This window comes from Equus caballus, chromosome 5 (genome assembly GCF_041296265.1).
Source record: "Equus caballus isolate H_3958 breed thoroughbred chromosome 5, TB-T2T, whole genome shotgun sequence".
NCBI lineage: Eukaryota > Metazoa > Chordata > Mammalia > Perissodactyla > Equidae > Equus > Equus caballus.
In genome coordinates this window covers 98,281,226-98,297,541 of record NC_091688.1, presented here as the reverse complement: position 1 = coordinate 98,297,541, position 16,316 = coordinate 98,281,226, and the positions used below count along the sequence as shown (strand labels likewise).

At 38.8% G+C, this 16,316-nt stretch overlaps 1 long non-coding RNA gene across 1 annotated transcript in view; it reads left to right on the top strand.

Moving 5' to 3' along the window:
* Nucleotides 1-924: 924 nt before the first annotated feature.
* LOC111773623 (uncharacterized) overlaps nucleotides 925-16,316 on the top strand; it is a 37,466-nt gene continuing 22,074 nt past the window's right edge. Inside the window, exons 1-7 of the long non-coding RNA XR_011438898.1 lie at nucleotides 925-981; nucleotides 8,204-8,359; nucleotides 9,413-9,534; nucleotides 10,156-10,379; nucleotides 14,314-14,462; nucleotides 15,025-15,105; nucleotides 15,660-15,850. This is a non-coding gene — a long non-coding RNA (uncharacterized lncRNA). The remainder of the gene's footprint in view (nucleotides 982-8,203; nucleotides 8,360-9,412; nucleotides 9,535-10,155; nucleotides 10,380-14,313; nucleotides 14,463-15,024; nucleotides 15,106-15,659; nucleotides 15,851-16,316) is intronic.

Sequence of the window (16,316 nt, the reverse complement as noted above, 5' to 3'; positions counted from 1 at the left end):
GATGTTACCGAATATGGAAGCTAGACATGTATCCTGAGGGGCAGGCATACCCGTCTTGGGGGTATGAAAGGGGAGTTTTCTGAGCTAGTTAGAGCAAGTTGGCCATCCACATGGACGCTTATGAAAATCCATGCAAGGCTCAGGCAAAGAGAATGGCTTCAGGGCTGTGCTTTGATCCTTAAGAAGAGAGGGTGGAGGTAGGGAGAAGAGCTATTGGTGAAAGAAGATAATTTGCTTGTTGAGATTGAGTTTCCTTGTTTACAAAAAAGCCAATTAAAAATTCAGTTTCTCAGTCATGGTAACCACATTGCTCAATAGCCATATGTGGCCAGTGATTATAGCATTGGATAATGCAGAATAGAACATTTCCATCATCATGGAAAGTTCCACTGGTTTAGACAGCACTTGGAGCATAGTGGTGGCTCAATAAATATTAGCTGGGTGAAAGGGTTGAATAAACAAAGAATGTTTGCCCTGCCGACTGCACAGAGTTTCCTAGAATCAGAAGTTCTTTTCAAATGGTGAGTGACCTGGGCTTAAAGAGCTTTCGTTTCCATGATGGCTTCCAAATGAATCCTTCAGGGGAGGGCCTTTTCTTCTGCAGATGCACAGAGTTTCTCCTGTTGCTCCTGTCTGAGGAGCGGTGTTTCCTCCTGGCTGCCATTGCTGGAGTCGGACAAACCTTTCCTGTGACTGCAGGAAATGGGTGAACTCGGATCTGTGGGGCCCTGTTTCTTCTTCCTTTTCCCAGCAGGCCCCCTCGACCTTTTAGTCTTTGTTCAAAACCCCTTTGGGACCACTCCTAGGAACATTCTGTGAAGTGAATCTGTGTTAGGGAAACAATGTGAAGTGTGTGTGTGTGTGTGTGTGTGTGGTGGTTGTGAGCAGAGCCGACAGTCAAGGGATTTGTAATCCACTTACAGTGGTTTCCCGAGCAACCTGTGTGGATGACAAAAGCTGCTTTCAGTAACCGGAGTGAAAGTGAGTTCATTTCTTTGGTGTTTGCCTTTAATTTGTTCATGAAGTTTCTGATTTTTAACTCCACTGCTAATTGATCTATTTATTATTCTCAAAACTAAAAGTGACATTATTTGAATCAGTGCCTTACTTTAGATCCTTCTCCTCAGCTTACATGTCCAACAACTATCTTGGAAGGTTTGATAGGGCCGATTGGATTCTTCCAACTTTGTGGACAAACTTCGCATCGGAGCACTTTGTGTAAGTGGCTCGCTTCAGATCACATAGCTTATAAGAAGGAAAACAGGCTAGCACTTAGGGGTTCTGACGCTGCTCCTCTACATTCTGCTGCCTAGTTTACTTTGAAGGGACACGAAATCACTGATAGGTAGGAGCAGATGTAGACATTAACAAGAGCCTATTTCAGTTTCCTTTAATATAATATAATACCCTTTTAACTGGGTTGCGTTTTTGTCTTTCTTTTATCTTTGCTTAGTTTCGATGCAGTGTAGGATGGTAGAACAGGATGGACTTCGAAGTCAGACGGGATTGAGTTCTGACCTCTCCTCCACTCTTACTAGAGGAGTACATTTGAGCAAGTTACTTATTTTCTGAACTTTGGTTTACTCATTAAAAAAACAAACAAAGAAGCGAATAAGCAAATCAGAAATATTATCTACCTCACCCTATATTATGATAATTAATTGTATCTTAAAACCTAGCAAGCTCTTTATAAATACAGTAGTCATTCTCCCCTCTTAGAACTAAAAAGTGAATGATAGACCTCAGATAATGTTTTGGCAGTCCACGTGCTCTCAAAAGATCTTACAGAGTGATCATTTATAATGAGTAAAATTCCACCGAAATTAATAAGTACTTATTAAGCATCTACTATGTGCCCCAAAATGTGCCATGCAAGGCTCCTTAGAATGCACCCCCTGTGCTCCTGTCCTTTGAGGCTTTGAGTTCAGTCTATAGTTAGTGAATAAATACTGTTTATTGAGAACTTAAGTCTGGCAGTATGCCAAGATTTGAAAAATAATAAGATGGGGCCTCTCCCATCAAGGTACTTCCTTTCTAGAGAAGGAAACAAGGTATTTACCATTATTATTCCCATTTTTCAGATGAAGGTATTAAATAAACTATCAAAGTTGACAAAGATAATATGTGGAAGAATGTGGATTCTGATCCAGATCCATCTGACTCTCAAACCTTTTCTGTTGCTGGAGAGAAAATCTGATATGACCCCAAAACAACTATCCCACCATGAACGCTCTCACCATCACAGCCAACAGTTATTCAGCCCTCAGCTAGTTCTGGTGTGCACCGAACTCTTTATGTGCTTTCTGTCGTTTCACCCTCACAGTAAAGATGTAAAGTAGGTAATTTCATTGACCCCTTTCTGCCAATGGGGCATCATAATAACTAACTCAAAAATGGCAGAGCCAGGATTCAAACCCTAGTCTATCTCTAACCCCTAGCTCCTCACCCCTTGATGGAGGAGAAACTGCCCTAGGCTTCTCACACCATCCACACACGGAGAAACAGCTCCCTCGTGTTCTAGAGCACTGAAATTTTGTGCAAATATCTTCTCTCATTCGTATTTCAGAGTATCATTCCTTCAGATAACCAATGTAGCTACTGTGTAGGAGACTTAAATTATGTAGCCGGTCAAAGCATTCAACACAATGCCAGTGTGGTTCTTTTCAGATATATAATCAAAATCTGGATCACCAAAGAGGCACTGTTTATTTCCTACACGTGCTTTAGTGATGTGCATATATTCTTCTTTATTCTGTGGCAATGGGAATTTTCAACGATAATTTATAGCTGTAGGAAAGATTCTACTATAAGGTTTCATCTGTATTTTTCCTGTTAAAAATTAACTATCTGGTAATGGTCCCAACGATAATGAGAAAGAGAGTAGGCTGAATGTGGCTTGGCACTATACAAATAATTTGATTCATATGTTGAAAAATCAACAAGGATTCACTACATCTTAGCAGATCAAACCCGAAATCCTCACCCAGGGCCCTCTGAATTGGTCCGGACACGTCCATTACTTTCCTTTGTTATGACCCCATTTATCCTTCCCAGGATCCTTAAGAGGATGCTGAGGTTGGGTTTCTTTGCTTATAAAGATGCCAATTAAACAATTCAGTTCCTCGGTCACACTAGCCATGTTTCAAGTGCTCAGTAGCCACAAGTGGCTCGTGCTTCTGCTCTGGACAGTGCAGATACGGGACATTTCTGTCATTGCAGAAAGTTCTATCAGACACCAGTACTCCGGAGCAAATTTCTTAATCTTCACAGTCTCAAAAAATCTTTCTATAGAACATTTTTTTTTTTTAATGTCATGGCTTTTGTAACATCATGTTTACTAACCTGAAGTGAAATAGTTAGGTGATATAATCTAATTGTACACATAATTAAAAAATAATATAATAATATCCTATTATAATATGAAGGAGAAAAAGTGAAAAGCAAATTTTGAGAAAATGATATGCATTTCAGTAGTAAACACAGGGGCACACCTCCGTTAGAACACATGACGAGTGCCTGGAAACCTGCACTTTTATGCAGAATCGCCACAAACGCAAACTCACATAGCTTTGCTGCCTTAGTGACTCAAAGTTGTTTTGTCATCAGTGACATAATCACATGAAATGGCTGACAGTCAAAATTTGAACCCAATAGTGGATAACTTTCCCTCATTACATATGGTTATATATTCCTGGAAATTTCCATGTATATTAACATCAAGAAAAAAATATGAGGTTTAAATGTAAAGTTGAGTTACGTTCTAGGATCTAACAATTATGAGCAAGTTTTTCACTCATCTAGGTGCCTAGCAGGACAGTGGAAGTGCCGAAAAGTATGGAGTTATTCTTTGATCAAATTGTCCCCCAGATTATAGGAAAACTGGCTTCTCTGGATTGGCTTAAAAATGTCATCAGTGTGTCCCTTTTCCGTCTTTCTGATGACCCAGTGTGCCTCACCTATTTCCAAAATCCCCCTGGGGTCATCGCACCTTCCTGGAGGCCTCCTGCTCTAGATTTCGTGGGTGTTTAGACAATGGCTGCTTAGTTCCAATGAAAAGTGCAATGGCTCTGGAACGGCTCTACCATGAAAGCTGTAACTATAATCACAGTGAAAATGGCTAATGTCATCTGAAAGTCAATTCGCTTCTTAGGATTTTTAAACTCTAACTTTTTCTTTTTCTTTTCTTTTGATGAAAAAGATTCACCCTGAGCTAACATCCATTGCCAATCTTCCTCTTTTTTTGCTTGAGGAAGATTAGCCCTGAGCTAACATTTGTGCCAGTCTTCCTCTATTTTTTGTATGTGGGATGCCTCCACAGTGTGGCTGATCCATGGAGTATGTCTGCACCCGGGATCCGAACCTGCAAACCCAGGCTGCCAAAGTGGAGCGTGTGGAACTTTATCCACCTGGCCACAGGCACGACCCCTAATCTTTTGTTTTCTTAGATGCTACTGCTTAGTGTTCTAACACTACTTTCTTAGGAACCTAGGATTCCTTAATACGTTGAAATATACCAAAATATGGACTATTAGCAACTCTCATGACCAGAGAATAGCAAGTGGAGACTGAGTCTCTGTTTAGAGACTGATGTTGACAACCTTGTCAATGTCTTAACGTCTTACATACTTGGTCTTTGGAAATAGTCATGTATATTTAAGGTCAAGAAACTTACACTTAAAATTTTAAGTAAGATTTTCCTTTATAGGTATAAATCGTGATTTGGTCTTCATTCACTTCTTCATTTATTCACTCATCCAACAAACATTTAAGTCCCTATTAAGTACCAGCCACTGTACTAGCTCCTGAGACATAAAGATAAAATATGGATTCTACTTTTGAGGAGTTTATAGTCCACTGGAGAAGACAGGCAGAGAAACAAATAATTATAAAACAATAGGTAGATGCATTAGCAGAAAGATGCATGGGGCATATGGGAACAAAAAGAAGAGTCATCTAATAAGAGGATATATGTGTGTGTGTATTATGGATGGCTTGTTGGGTATGTCACAAATGGCTTCTTGGAGAAGGTGATGCTGATGATGAGTATTAACAGTTGAGTAAGGAAATGCATAGGGATGGGTGGGATTGGGCTTCTCAGGCAGAGAGGCAGCATGAGCAAAAGCAAGAGGCAAGACAAACAAGGTCACTAAGGGAAACTACAAGAATCACGATGTTGCGGAAACTTACCATTTGAGAGATGAGGCTACGGAGGTAGGCTGTGGGGGAGATCATGATGCTGGGAATTCTTGCACCTGATCCTGAGTGCAGTGAGGAACCATCTCACTGTGATGTGAGAGCAAAAGATGACTCGGAAGGGGACAAGACTGGAGTGAAGTTAAAAGGTTCTTGTTCACTGCAAAGTAAATATGGGCGAGGAGTTTGTGCTGGATGTTGAAGTGAAATGTTACCCACTTTTGCGTTCTTCACTTGCTTTCTTAACCATAACCTAAATGAAAAATGAGTTACTCATGAGAATGTTCCCCAGCCCATAAACTTCATACTTTCTGCTTCCTGTCATGAACTTTTTAGATCAGAATGTTAAGATAGTTTTGGTAAATAAGCAAAAAGGCACATTAGTGTAACTATAACCTTCTTTTAAAAAATTAAATGCATGTGCATTTTAGTTTAAAAATAATTTTGGCATAACCAAAGCAAAAATGGCTTTATTCTTCCAAAATAATATTTAATCTTCTTCGCATCAAAGTGAATATGCACTTAAAAGAATCCTGAATTTATATTTTAGAGTAATTACTTTTAACATTGAAAATAGTATTTGGTCTTGTTTGTCAGATGGGCTCATCTACATTTGTTGTTTATGTCTTTAAAAACGTCAATTTGACATTTGATAAGCGCCAAAAAGAAAAGATAGAATAATGTAATGATTGATTAATGCTTTGGTAATCTTCAATATCTCAGATACATTGATTTAAATGAATTTAAATGAATTCCCTTTGAGAATAACTACAAAACTACAAAATTACCTATCACTGTATTTCAGACACCATCCCTGCCTTAGTTTTACTGAATCTCAGTTCCCCAATGAGATATCTCACAATATTTTTTATCAGTATTCAAGTTCCTTTTTATAAACAATTATATATGTATTTATATATGTATACACTGTTATGTGATATACCAGATCATATAAAATATATCAATATATCAGTATATATAAATATATACTTATATAAAAGTATGGGTAGTCATTGTAAATATAAAAATAACCCTGGGTCCACTGGAGCCTGGGGGCTGCAGGGACTGGTCTAGCACTAGGAGGGGCCTGGAGCCTGGGGCCATGAGTGCTGGCTTGGAGGCTGGGTCCGCAGGTGCTGTCCTGGTACCTGGGCCTGTGCGGCCGAGTTTCAACATTGTACACACTCTTTTTCCATCTTGCTGCTCCTCCAGGCCTAGCCTTTTGCCTTCATCTGCAGGGTCCAAAGTGTCTCTGTACCATGTCCTCACTGCAGCGGGTAGGAAAGAACAAAGAGGGAGGGGAGGATGTCACCTACTTCTTGTTAAGGGTGAGACTGAATCCCAGCCTGTGCTCACATCCCATTGTCCAGAAGTTCCACAAAGCTGCAAGGGATGCTGAGAATTGGCATCATTACCTTGGGCAGCCCTTCCCCTCTAACATCCAGAGGTTCTGTCACTTGGGCACAGAAGTCTCTGATACACAGGTTCATTAATTATTTCTATCTTTGTTCTGCCCTCTGGCTTTCCTTTGATTTTGTCTCATCTTTCAGTAGTGTTTTAAAGTGTTCTTCATGGAAATCTCACGTGTCTTTTTAACTGTCATTTACTCCATGGCACCATTTTTTGTGTGTGAGGAAGATTGTCACTGAGCTAATATCTGTGCCAATCTTCCTCAATTTTATGTGGGATGCTGCCACAGCATGGCTTAACGAGCAGTGCTGGGTCCGTGCCTGGGATCCAAACCTGTGAATCCAGGGCCACTGAAGCGGAGTGTGTAAACTTGACCACTACGCCACAGGGCTGGTCCCTCCATGGCACCTTTTATGGTGAGTTTTTTCACTTCTTGGCAAAGTTTTGCTGTGCTTTCCACTTTTTTTTTCTTGTTTCACTGTCGTGCCAGTCTCTCCTTAGTGTTCGTTGTTATAAATTGAATTATATCCCCTCAAATGATATGGTGAAGTCCTAACCCCTAGTACCTCTGAATGTGACCTTATTTAGAAATAGGTCTTTACCAGGTAATCAAGTTACAATGAGGCTATTAGAGTGGCTCTAGTTCAGTATGATGGTGTCCTGATGAAAAGGCGAGATCTGGACACACAGAGACAGACCCGCACAGAGGGGAGATAATGTGAAAGATGCACAGGGAAAATGCCGTCTGAAGACTGAGGATCAGAGATATGCTCTCAGAAGCCAAGGAATGCCTGGGGCTCTGGAAGCTGGGAAGATGCAAGGAAGGGCTCCCTCCGTAGGTTAGAGGGAGCACGGCCCTGCTCAGAACTTGATTTCAAACTTCCGGCCTCCAGAACTCTGAGACAGGGCACTCCTGTTATTTCAAGCCACTCCGTTTGTGGTCCTTTGCTATGGCAGGCCTAGGAAGCTAATATACTTATTGATTATCGAGTTGGATTTTCCTTGATCACCAGTTTGCGGGGATGCATTTTTGTGCATTTGAGTAGAGTTGGCAGAGGAGCTGGAGTCGCATTCCAGCTTCGTACCCTGAACCCTCTTCTTTGCTGCCCCTTCAGAGAGAGCTTCCTGCAATCGCGGCTTGACTGTGCGACTCTTTGTGTAGCTCTACCTTTTTAGCTGATTTTACCAGACATAGCTAGGAAGACTTAGGCCATGAGCCCTTCGTACCTTAGTTTTTGCAAGTGTTGTGCTTACCGTACAAGCCGTGGCGACGGACTGGTGATGTTTTGAGTACCGGGACCTCTGTCTACTCTCCACTTTTTCTTTCACTTCCTCCTTATGCTTCATCCCAGTTACTTTTATTAGCCCTATGCTGATTTTAGAGTCTGCAGTTTATATATTTTACTTAAAATTGAGCATGCAGGGTTTTTTGTTGTTCTCCTGTTGCTTTTCCATGATTGACAGAAGGGGGCATGCAGATTTACACAGCTTATTCATGAGTGAAGACTCATCATGCATGTTTAAAACTATTGGTAACAGTAAGAACAGAAGTAGGAAATGCATAAGACTAAGTAGTGATTTTGTGTTTTTCTTTCACAAGACATCTGATTGGAATAGTGGCCAATGATGGTGAATTAGCATACCAGGCTTGTCTACAGGGACCCACTTGGTCAATTTGTGTAGTCACAGAAACATCCCGATTCTGTTTCTCCTGAATGCAGCCCCATACCATCAACACGTAGCAAATCTCTCACAGGTATGTCACAATGGACTTTTAAAATGCTATCCAAAAAGCCCAGTCAATGGGTTTTCTGCATTTTCTATTTAAAAGTTCAGCAAAATAAGTGTTTCTGATACTTTTGACTTGACATCAGTGCAATCTTGTAGCATTGATCCCTTCACCAAATATTATATTGACTGAGTGGTTTCGGTTTACCCGGCTTTGTGACGGGAGTGGGAGATAAACAATGAGCAAAGCAGACATTTCCATTCCTGCTTGAAGCTTAGTTTAATTTTCTTTGAGAGGCTGTTACAGAAAAAAATCCCCGATGGATTTGTTATTAAAAGCAGAGTTAATATTTACATTTTATGTCTCTTTTTATTAGCTCTAGCATCATATAGTGTCTAAGTCACCTTGCTACTTAGTCTCTGGAAGAATTAGATATGTTCCTAACTAATAGTAAAAAAAATCGTGACAGCACTGTTATATTAAAGATTTAACTTTTTTCCCTCTGGAGAATGTTCTTCATGTTTCTATGGAGGGTAAGATCACAAGATTTATAAAACTAAATAGATCCAGATTCAAACTCTGGTCTTATCAGTGGGAAGTTATTTAGTCTTTCTGAGCTTCAATTTCATCTGCTGGAAAATAAAAACAATACCAACCTCTCCAGCTTGTTAGGAGGATTAAATATGCAAAGCCATGTAAATCCCTTAACATGCACATAGGAAGAGCTCAGTAAACGGTGGCTACTTCAGATTTTATTATTCTATGGTTATTTATGGCACTGTGTATTAAAGTTAACCATATTACATATTCCAGGCATGGCTCCTAAATGACGTCCTTTCTACAATCCTCAACTGATATAGAGTTTTTTTTTCATCATCTTCTCTAACTCATGCCCTTATCTTCTGTGTTCTTTAATTTTCTTTTTATTGTTAATGCTAAGGATTTGTTTTTCATTTAATAATTTTTGTGTTTTGCTTTTATCTACTTATTTTGCCTTTGGCCCAATGATGGGCCATGATGATTTATCAGAAGGGGAGGCCTTGTAGCATAATTTCTTTCTTAAATATATCCTCCTTGCAGCAGAAGATCTTGCCAGAAGGCTGAGCACCCAGGCTTCCATGATGGCCGCAGTTGCCTGTGCAGTTGTACCCAGGATAACTCTGGTTCTCGGTGGTGGTTTTGGCAGTGAAAGCGATGCCATGGTAATGAGATATTTTGAATCCTGGGTCACATAAGATGAGTTTTCTTGTTTTCCCAAATACTAAACAGTACAGGAGCAATTCCAAATGGTGTCTTGATTCCATGAACAGTCCAAGAAAGTTGATAGAAATATTGATTTCAACTTCTCCCCTGGTGTGGTGCTGCACTTAGAACTACTTCTGACATCAAAGGTAAAGGTAGTCACAGCTTTAATAACACTGTTATCAGGGAAGATGTGGCGATGGCAAAGAAAACAGGGAATATTGAGAATCCTGGGCTCTGATCTAGTCCTGGCTCTGTAAGTAAATAGACGAGAGAAATCATAACATTTTCCCAGGCCTGTTTAATCAACTGAAATGTTAACTGTAGTGTAGTTAAACTCATAGACTCTGGAGCCAGATTGCCTTGGTACAAATTCTATTTTTGCTGTTTAACAGCTACTGGACAAGTTCACTAATGTCTCTCTGTTTCAGTTTCCTTATTTGTAAATGAAGTAATATCTGCTTCATTTAATCATTGGGATTAAATAAGTTAATGCATGGCAAATGCTTAGAAGAGTGCCTAATACATAGAAAATGAGTGAGTGAGTAAGATGACCCTTACTTGAGGCTGCCATTTGGTAGGGGTCAAGAAAGTGCCCAGCCTTGGAGTAAGACCATCCTTTGCAACCATCATCAGCAAGGCTCAAGAGAGTGCCAGTGGCCTCAAATGAAGACTGCTCTTCTACAGGACTCATCTCTGTCAGTAGGAGCCAGGTGTGAGGCTCTGAACAGTTCCTGCCTCTGGCAAGACACCCCCGTACCTTCCTCTCCTAAACACTCACAACCTCTCAATTTGTGTGCTTTAGGTACGTTAATAGTTGCTTAGTTAATAGTTACTAGTTCCTATATGTACTTTGGTGTTCCTGTGTTGGGTGCATAGATATTTACAAGTGTTACGTCTTCTTGGTGGAGCGTCCCTTTGATCATTATATACTGCCCCTCTTTGTGTCTCTTTACCTGTCTTACCTTGAAGTCTACTTTGTCTGATATAAGTATGGCAACACCTGCTTTCTTTTGTTTGCTGTTAGCTTGGAGTATCATCTTCCATCCCTTCACTCTGAGCCTGTGTTTCTCATTGGAGCTGAGATGTGTTTCCTGGAGGCAGCATATTGTTGAGTCTTGTTCTTTAATCCATCTCACCACTCTCTGTCTTTTTATTGGAGAATTCAATCCATTTACATGTAGGATGATTTTCGATATATGAGGGCTTGATGCTGCCATTTTATCATTTGTTTTCTCGTACTCTTGCATTTCCTTTGTTTCTCATCCTGTGTTTTTTGGTCTACCAGTCAAGTTATGTAGTTTTTTTATGTTGTGTTTTTTTGTTTTCTCCTTATGTATTATTTGTGTCTCTGTTCTGCTTGTCTGGTGGTTGCCATGAGGTTTGTATTCAAAATCTCATGGATAAGATAGTCCCTTTTGTGATGGCCTCTAATTTCTTTAGACTAAACCGATTCAGTCCCTATACTCTTCCCCTCCTAAGTTGTTTTTCTCACATCTTATTCCATCTTGTGTTACGAGTTTGTGGTTAAAATGACAAGATTACTTTGTTTTTTGTGTTTTCCTTCCCTTTGTCTTTAATGCTATACTTGAGTATTTGCTATCCTGCCCTGATTCTGTCTACCTATTTATCTCCTTACTCCATGTTTTATAAACCCTTTGTACCCCCCCCCCTTTTTTTTTTGGTATGAGGGCCTTCTTGAGGATTTCTTGTGGGAGGGGTTCTCGTGGCTACAAACTCCCTTAGCTTATGTTTGTCTGGGAAAGTTTTTATTTCTCCATCATATCTGAAGGATATTTTTGGTGGACAGAGTATTCTTGGCTGAAAGTTTTTGTCCTTCAAAGATTTAAATATGTCATTCCAGTCTCTCCTAGCCTGTAAGATTTCTGCAGAGAAATCCACTGAAAGCCTGATGGGGGTTCGTTTGTAGGTTATTTTCTTCTGCCTTTCTGCCCTTAGTATTCTTTCTTTGTCATTTACTTTTCCAGTTTTCACTACTATATGCTTTGCAGTAGGTCTTTTTACATTGACATATTTAGGAGATCTGACAGCCTCTTCCACATGGATTTCCATCTCCCTTCCTAGGTTTGGGAAGTTCTCTGCTATTATTTCTTTGAACAAGCTTTCTGCTCCATTCTCCTTCTCTTCTCCTTCTTGAATACCTATAATTCTTATGTTGCATTTCCTAATTGAGTTGGATATTTCACGGAGACTTTCTTCATTTCTTTTTAGTCTTAGTTCTCTCTCCTCCTCTATCTGGAGCATTTCAACATGTCTATCTTCTATTATGCTGATGCGCCCCTCTATGATGTCTGTGCAAGCATTCGGGGAATCCATGTTTTGTTTTATTTCTTCCACTGTGTCTTTCATCTCTAATATTTCTGATTGCTTCTTCTTTATAGTTTCAATTTGTTTTGTGAAGTAGCTCCTAAACTCATTGAATTGTTTCTCTACATTCTCTTTTAACTTGTTGAGTTTTTTGATGATAGCTATTTTGAATTCTTTGTCATTTAGATTACATATTCCTGTGTCCTCAGGACTGATTTCTGGGTACTTGCCATTTTCTCTCTGGTCTGGAGATCTAATATAGTGTTTGATATTGCTAGAGGGAGTGGCTCTGTTTTTTCACATCCTGGTGTTATTTGGTCTCAGTTATCACCTATTGCCACCAGGTGGTGCTCAAGAGCCACGTATTCTGAGCCCTCTGCCTTCAGCTGAGTTCCCTGGTGCTGGAGCCTCTCTGGGTGGGTGGAGGGAAGGGTGCTTAGGATGAGGAAATTCCCTTCTATTCATAACAGGTTTTTTTCTTTTTAAAATCATGAATGGTTATTGAATGTTTTTAAATGCTTTATCTTCATCTACTAAGATGATCATATGGCTTTGTCCTTTACTCTATTCATATGGTGCATTATATTGATTGATTTTTGAATGTTAAACCAAACTGTTCAATTCAACCTTGAATTCCTAGGAGAAATCCCACTCACTCATGGTGTAGAGTTCTCTTCATATGTTGTTGAATTTGGTTTGCTGGTATTCTATTGAAGACTTTTACATATAAGTTCATAAGTGATAATGGTTGGTAGTTTTCTTTTGATGTCTTTGTCTAGTAATACTGGCCTCATGGAATGAATTGGGAAGTATTTCCTCCATGTCTACTTTTTGGAAAAGTTTGCAAAGGATTGATAATTAATTCTTCTTTAAATGTTTGGTACAATTCACCAGTGAAGCCACTTGGGCCTGGACTTTTCTTTTGGGAAGTTTTAAAATTACTAAATCAATCTCTATACTTCTTATTGGCATCTTCATATTTTCGATATCTTCTTGAGTCAGTTTTTGTTGTTAGTGTCTTTCTAGGAATTTATCTATTCCATCTAGGTTATTTGATTTGTTGGCATAGAGGTATTCATAGTAGTCACCTATATATTCCTGATGGATTGACCTCTTTATTATTATAAAATGTCTTTCTTTGTCTCTAACAATTTCTGTCTTAAAGTCTATTTTGTCTGATATTAGTATAGCCATTTCAGTTCTCTTTTTGTCACCTTTTGCATGGCATATCTTTTTCCATCCTTATACTTTTGACCTAGTTATGCCTTTGAATCTAAAATGTGTTGCTTGTAATAGAATATAATTAAATCATTTAAAAATACATTCTTCCAATCTCTGCCTGATGATTAGAAAATTTAATCAGTTTATATTTAATGTAATTACTGATATGATTTTTGTCTGTCATTTTGATATTTATTTTCTGTACGTCTTTTGTCTTTTTTGTTCCTCTTTTCCTCCATTATTGTGTTTTTTTATGTTAAATAAATATTTTCTAGTATACTACTTTAATTCCCCTGTTGGTTCTTTTACTATATATTTTGAGTCATTTTCTTAGTGGTTGTCCTGGGGATTACAATTAACATCTTAATTTAAAAGCACTGGATCCTCATTCCCAGTGTTTTGGGGATAGGTGTTTCATGATATGTTACAGTAACAAATGGTTCTGTCTTTGTACAAAATTGAGATTTTTAAATACTTTGTCCCTTGTAGAGTATCATAAAACTCATTAAGTATTAAAAAACCTAACAAATCATGTGACAAAGAAAGCTATTAAGTTTGTTGAAACTCCAAATTGAAAATACTAGCTACCATTTGTTGCGTAGTTACTTTGTGCCAGGCACTGTGTTAGGTGCTTTGTGTATACATCCCTCAAACCTTTCAAGGTCAGGTCTAGTCCTATTTTCTATTATACCATTGAAATACAAACTCATGTCCAGTCATGGTCAAGAAGAATCTTTAACTCTCTTCTACATTTCACATTAGCTTAGACATAACATCTAAGCTTTTCTTTTCTCTTTTTTTGCTTTGAGGAAGATTAGCCCTGAGCTAACACCTCTTGCCAATCCTCCTCTTTTTGCTGAGGAAGACTGGCCCTGAGCTAACATCTGTGCCCATCTTCCTCCACTTTATATGTGGGATGCCTGCCACAGCATGGCTTGCCAAGCGGTGCCATGTCTGCACCTGGGATCTGAACCAGCAAACCCCGGGCTGCCAAAGTGGAATGTGTACACTTAACCGCTGCACCACCAGGCTGGCCCCCTAAGCTTTTAAATACTTATTCAACTCTTGGTTTATAATAGCTTCAGCCATTATGTATGTTCTTTGCTTTTTGGATTATTTGGTCATTAATAATCTATTATAAATGCACTGTTCACATAATTCCTTAACACTTAGCAATGCTTCTTCCTTAGTGTGGGAAATCTTTTGATCCTGAAATCTTATTCCTACGGCCCAGTGTAAGGATTGCTCTTGTAGATGGGAGATACCCCTTTGCTCACCTTCTGGAAGGAGAAGAAGATATGCATATGGATGAATCCAAGTTAAAGGAACTTGGGAAAGAGTAAGTTTTGAGATTTCTGTTGCTAGCTTCCTAAACATATTTATAATTCATCTAGGATAATATTGTGAATATATTAGAACAAGAAATGTCCATAAAACAAATTAGTCACAGAAATATTAGATATGATTCTTTCAACTTTCTTATTTTTTTCTTAAGTAAATCCCTTTAATATAACATTAATGTAAGAATTGATATAAAATGATTTGCTCAGAAGATGAATTTATGATTTTATTTAAATCACAGCCCTCCAGACTTGGTCTTATAAGGTTAGAATTTTATTGATTGAGTTAAAAGCCACAGTCTTGAACACAGGTTCTCAAACTTCCTTGGTTCATAAAGCCCTTAGTGTCTCAGTACTTTTTTTATGGCACTCCAAAAGAAATATCTAACACTTCTGTTTATTAAGTAGTTGACTCCAAATGAGATAGTGCATATCTTTGGTCTAATAGTTTAGTGCCTTTTAGGCATTGCATAAGTTCTCAAACTTTGAAATCACATTGGACATGACCCTTATCATTTTGTGTTCTACATTAATTTTTGCATGGTACTTGCCTTTTCACAGCAACCTCTGAAAACCTGGGCTTTTAAGATGTCATCAAAAGGAATGTAGTGATCTAATGCTGAAATCATGAAGCACCTCACGGTAATAGTTCACAGTGTCCAACAGACACAGATGGTATTTGGAGTCAGGTCCTCATTCCCTGGAAGCTTGGCCGAGTTATTTAACTTTGTTGAGCTTCATTTCCCTCACCTGCAGAATAGGATCGTCAAATCTTCACACAGGGCTTTATAGGGACAAATAAGTGGAATTCCTACATAACAAATACTTGGTACACATGGTGACTATTAGTCAAGGAACATTTTGGCCTGCTAATCAATAGTAAGAGTTCCTGTACAAAGATTTTATTTGCACCCAGAGTTGATGACTAGGTAGTATCATAGTGGTTATATTTGAAATAAAAATTTAAATGAGTAGGAATATTTCAGAAGGTATCAGAAACCAAATTTTCAGTGGGGGAACTGTTAGTTTGGGTTTCAGTATTGCTACTCATTAGAAAAGTAAGCTGGTCTCCCTTTCCTCATCTTTAAAATGGTGAAGATAGCACCATGATGGGTGTAGTATTAGGAGTAATTTCTGCTTTTCTGTAAAAGACTAGGGCACTCAACAAGTGTGTTTCCTTTCCTCCTCTCTTTCAGAGATGGTTTTCCCATTGACGCTGAATTTCACCAGAGTTGGAGTACCTTAGAAGATCCCTTAGGGAGTGTTTTTCTGTATAACCCCAATCGCTGATGCTCCTCCTATCAGGTTTACAGAAGAAAGCACTGCATTTTATTCTCCAACTAGACCGTGGGATGATGGAGTAACACTGCCACAGAATTCTCAGCAGGTCGGCTGCCTCTGCTGTCTGTTGGTCTTTCCTGCTTTAGAACACAGAGCAGGGATTGTCTGCCATGAGACAGTTATCAGTTATTAATTACATTTCATGATGTTGTCACAGGTTTTATTATCCTTTCCCCTTGTCTCTGACAAATTTAAGGTGCCCAAAGTGGAAAAAAAATTGACATCAACTTGTTATTTTAAAAACAACTACTTATTAACAGGTTTACTTGTCTTAATTCAATTGAGTTTTTTCCTTAAAATAGATTTATTTGTTTATAGATGGGGCACGGTTCTCTAGTTCTCCCAAATGCGTAGCTCTGGTTCCTAGAAAGCAGGGTCCTTAATTTTTTTCAGTCCAAGTCAATCCCTCTTAATTTAAGTTTTTAAAGCTCATGTTCCATCTTTGGACTTGAGAAGCAGCTCCTAAGCCTTTTTGGTACAATATTAGCAATGATTGCGTAGAGAATTCCAAT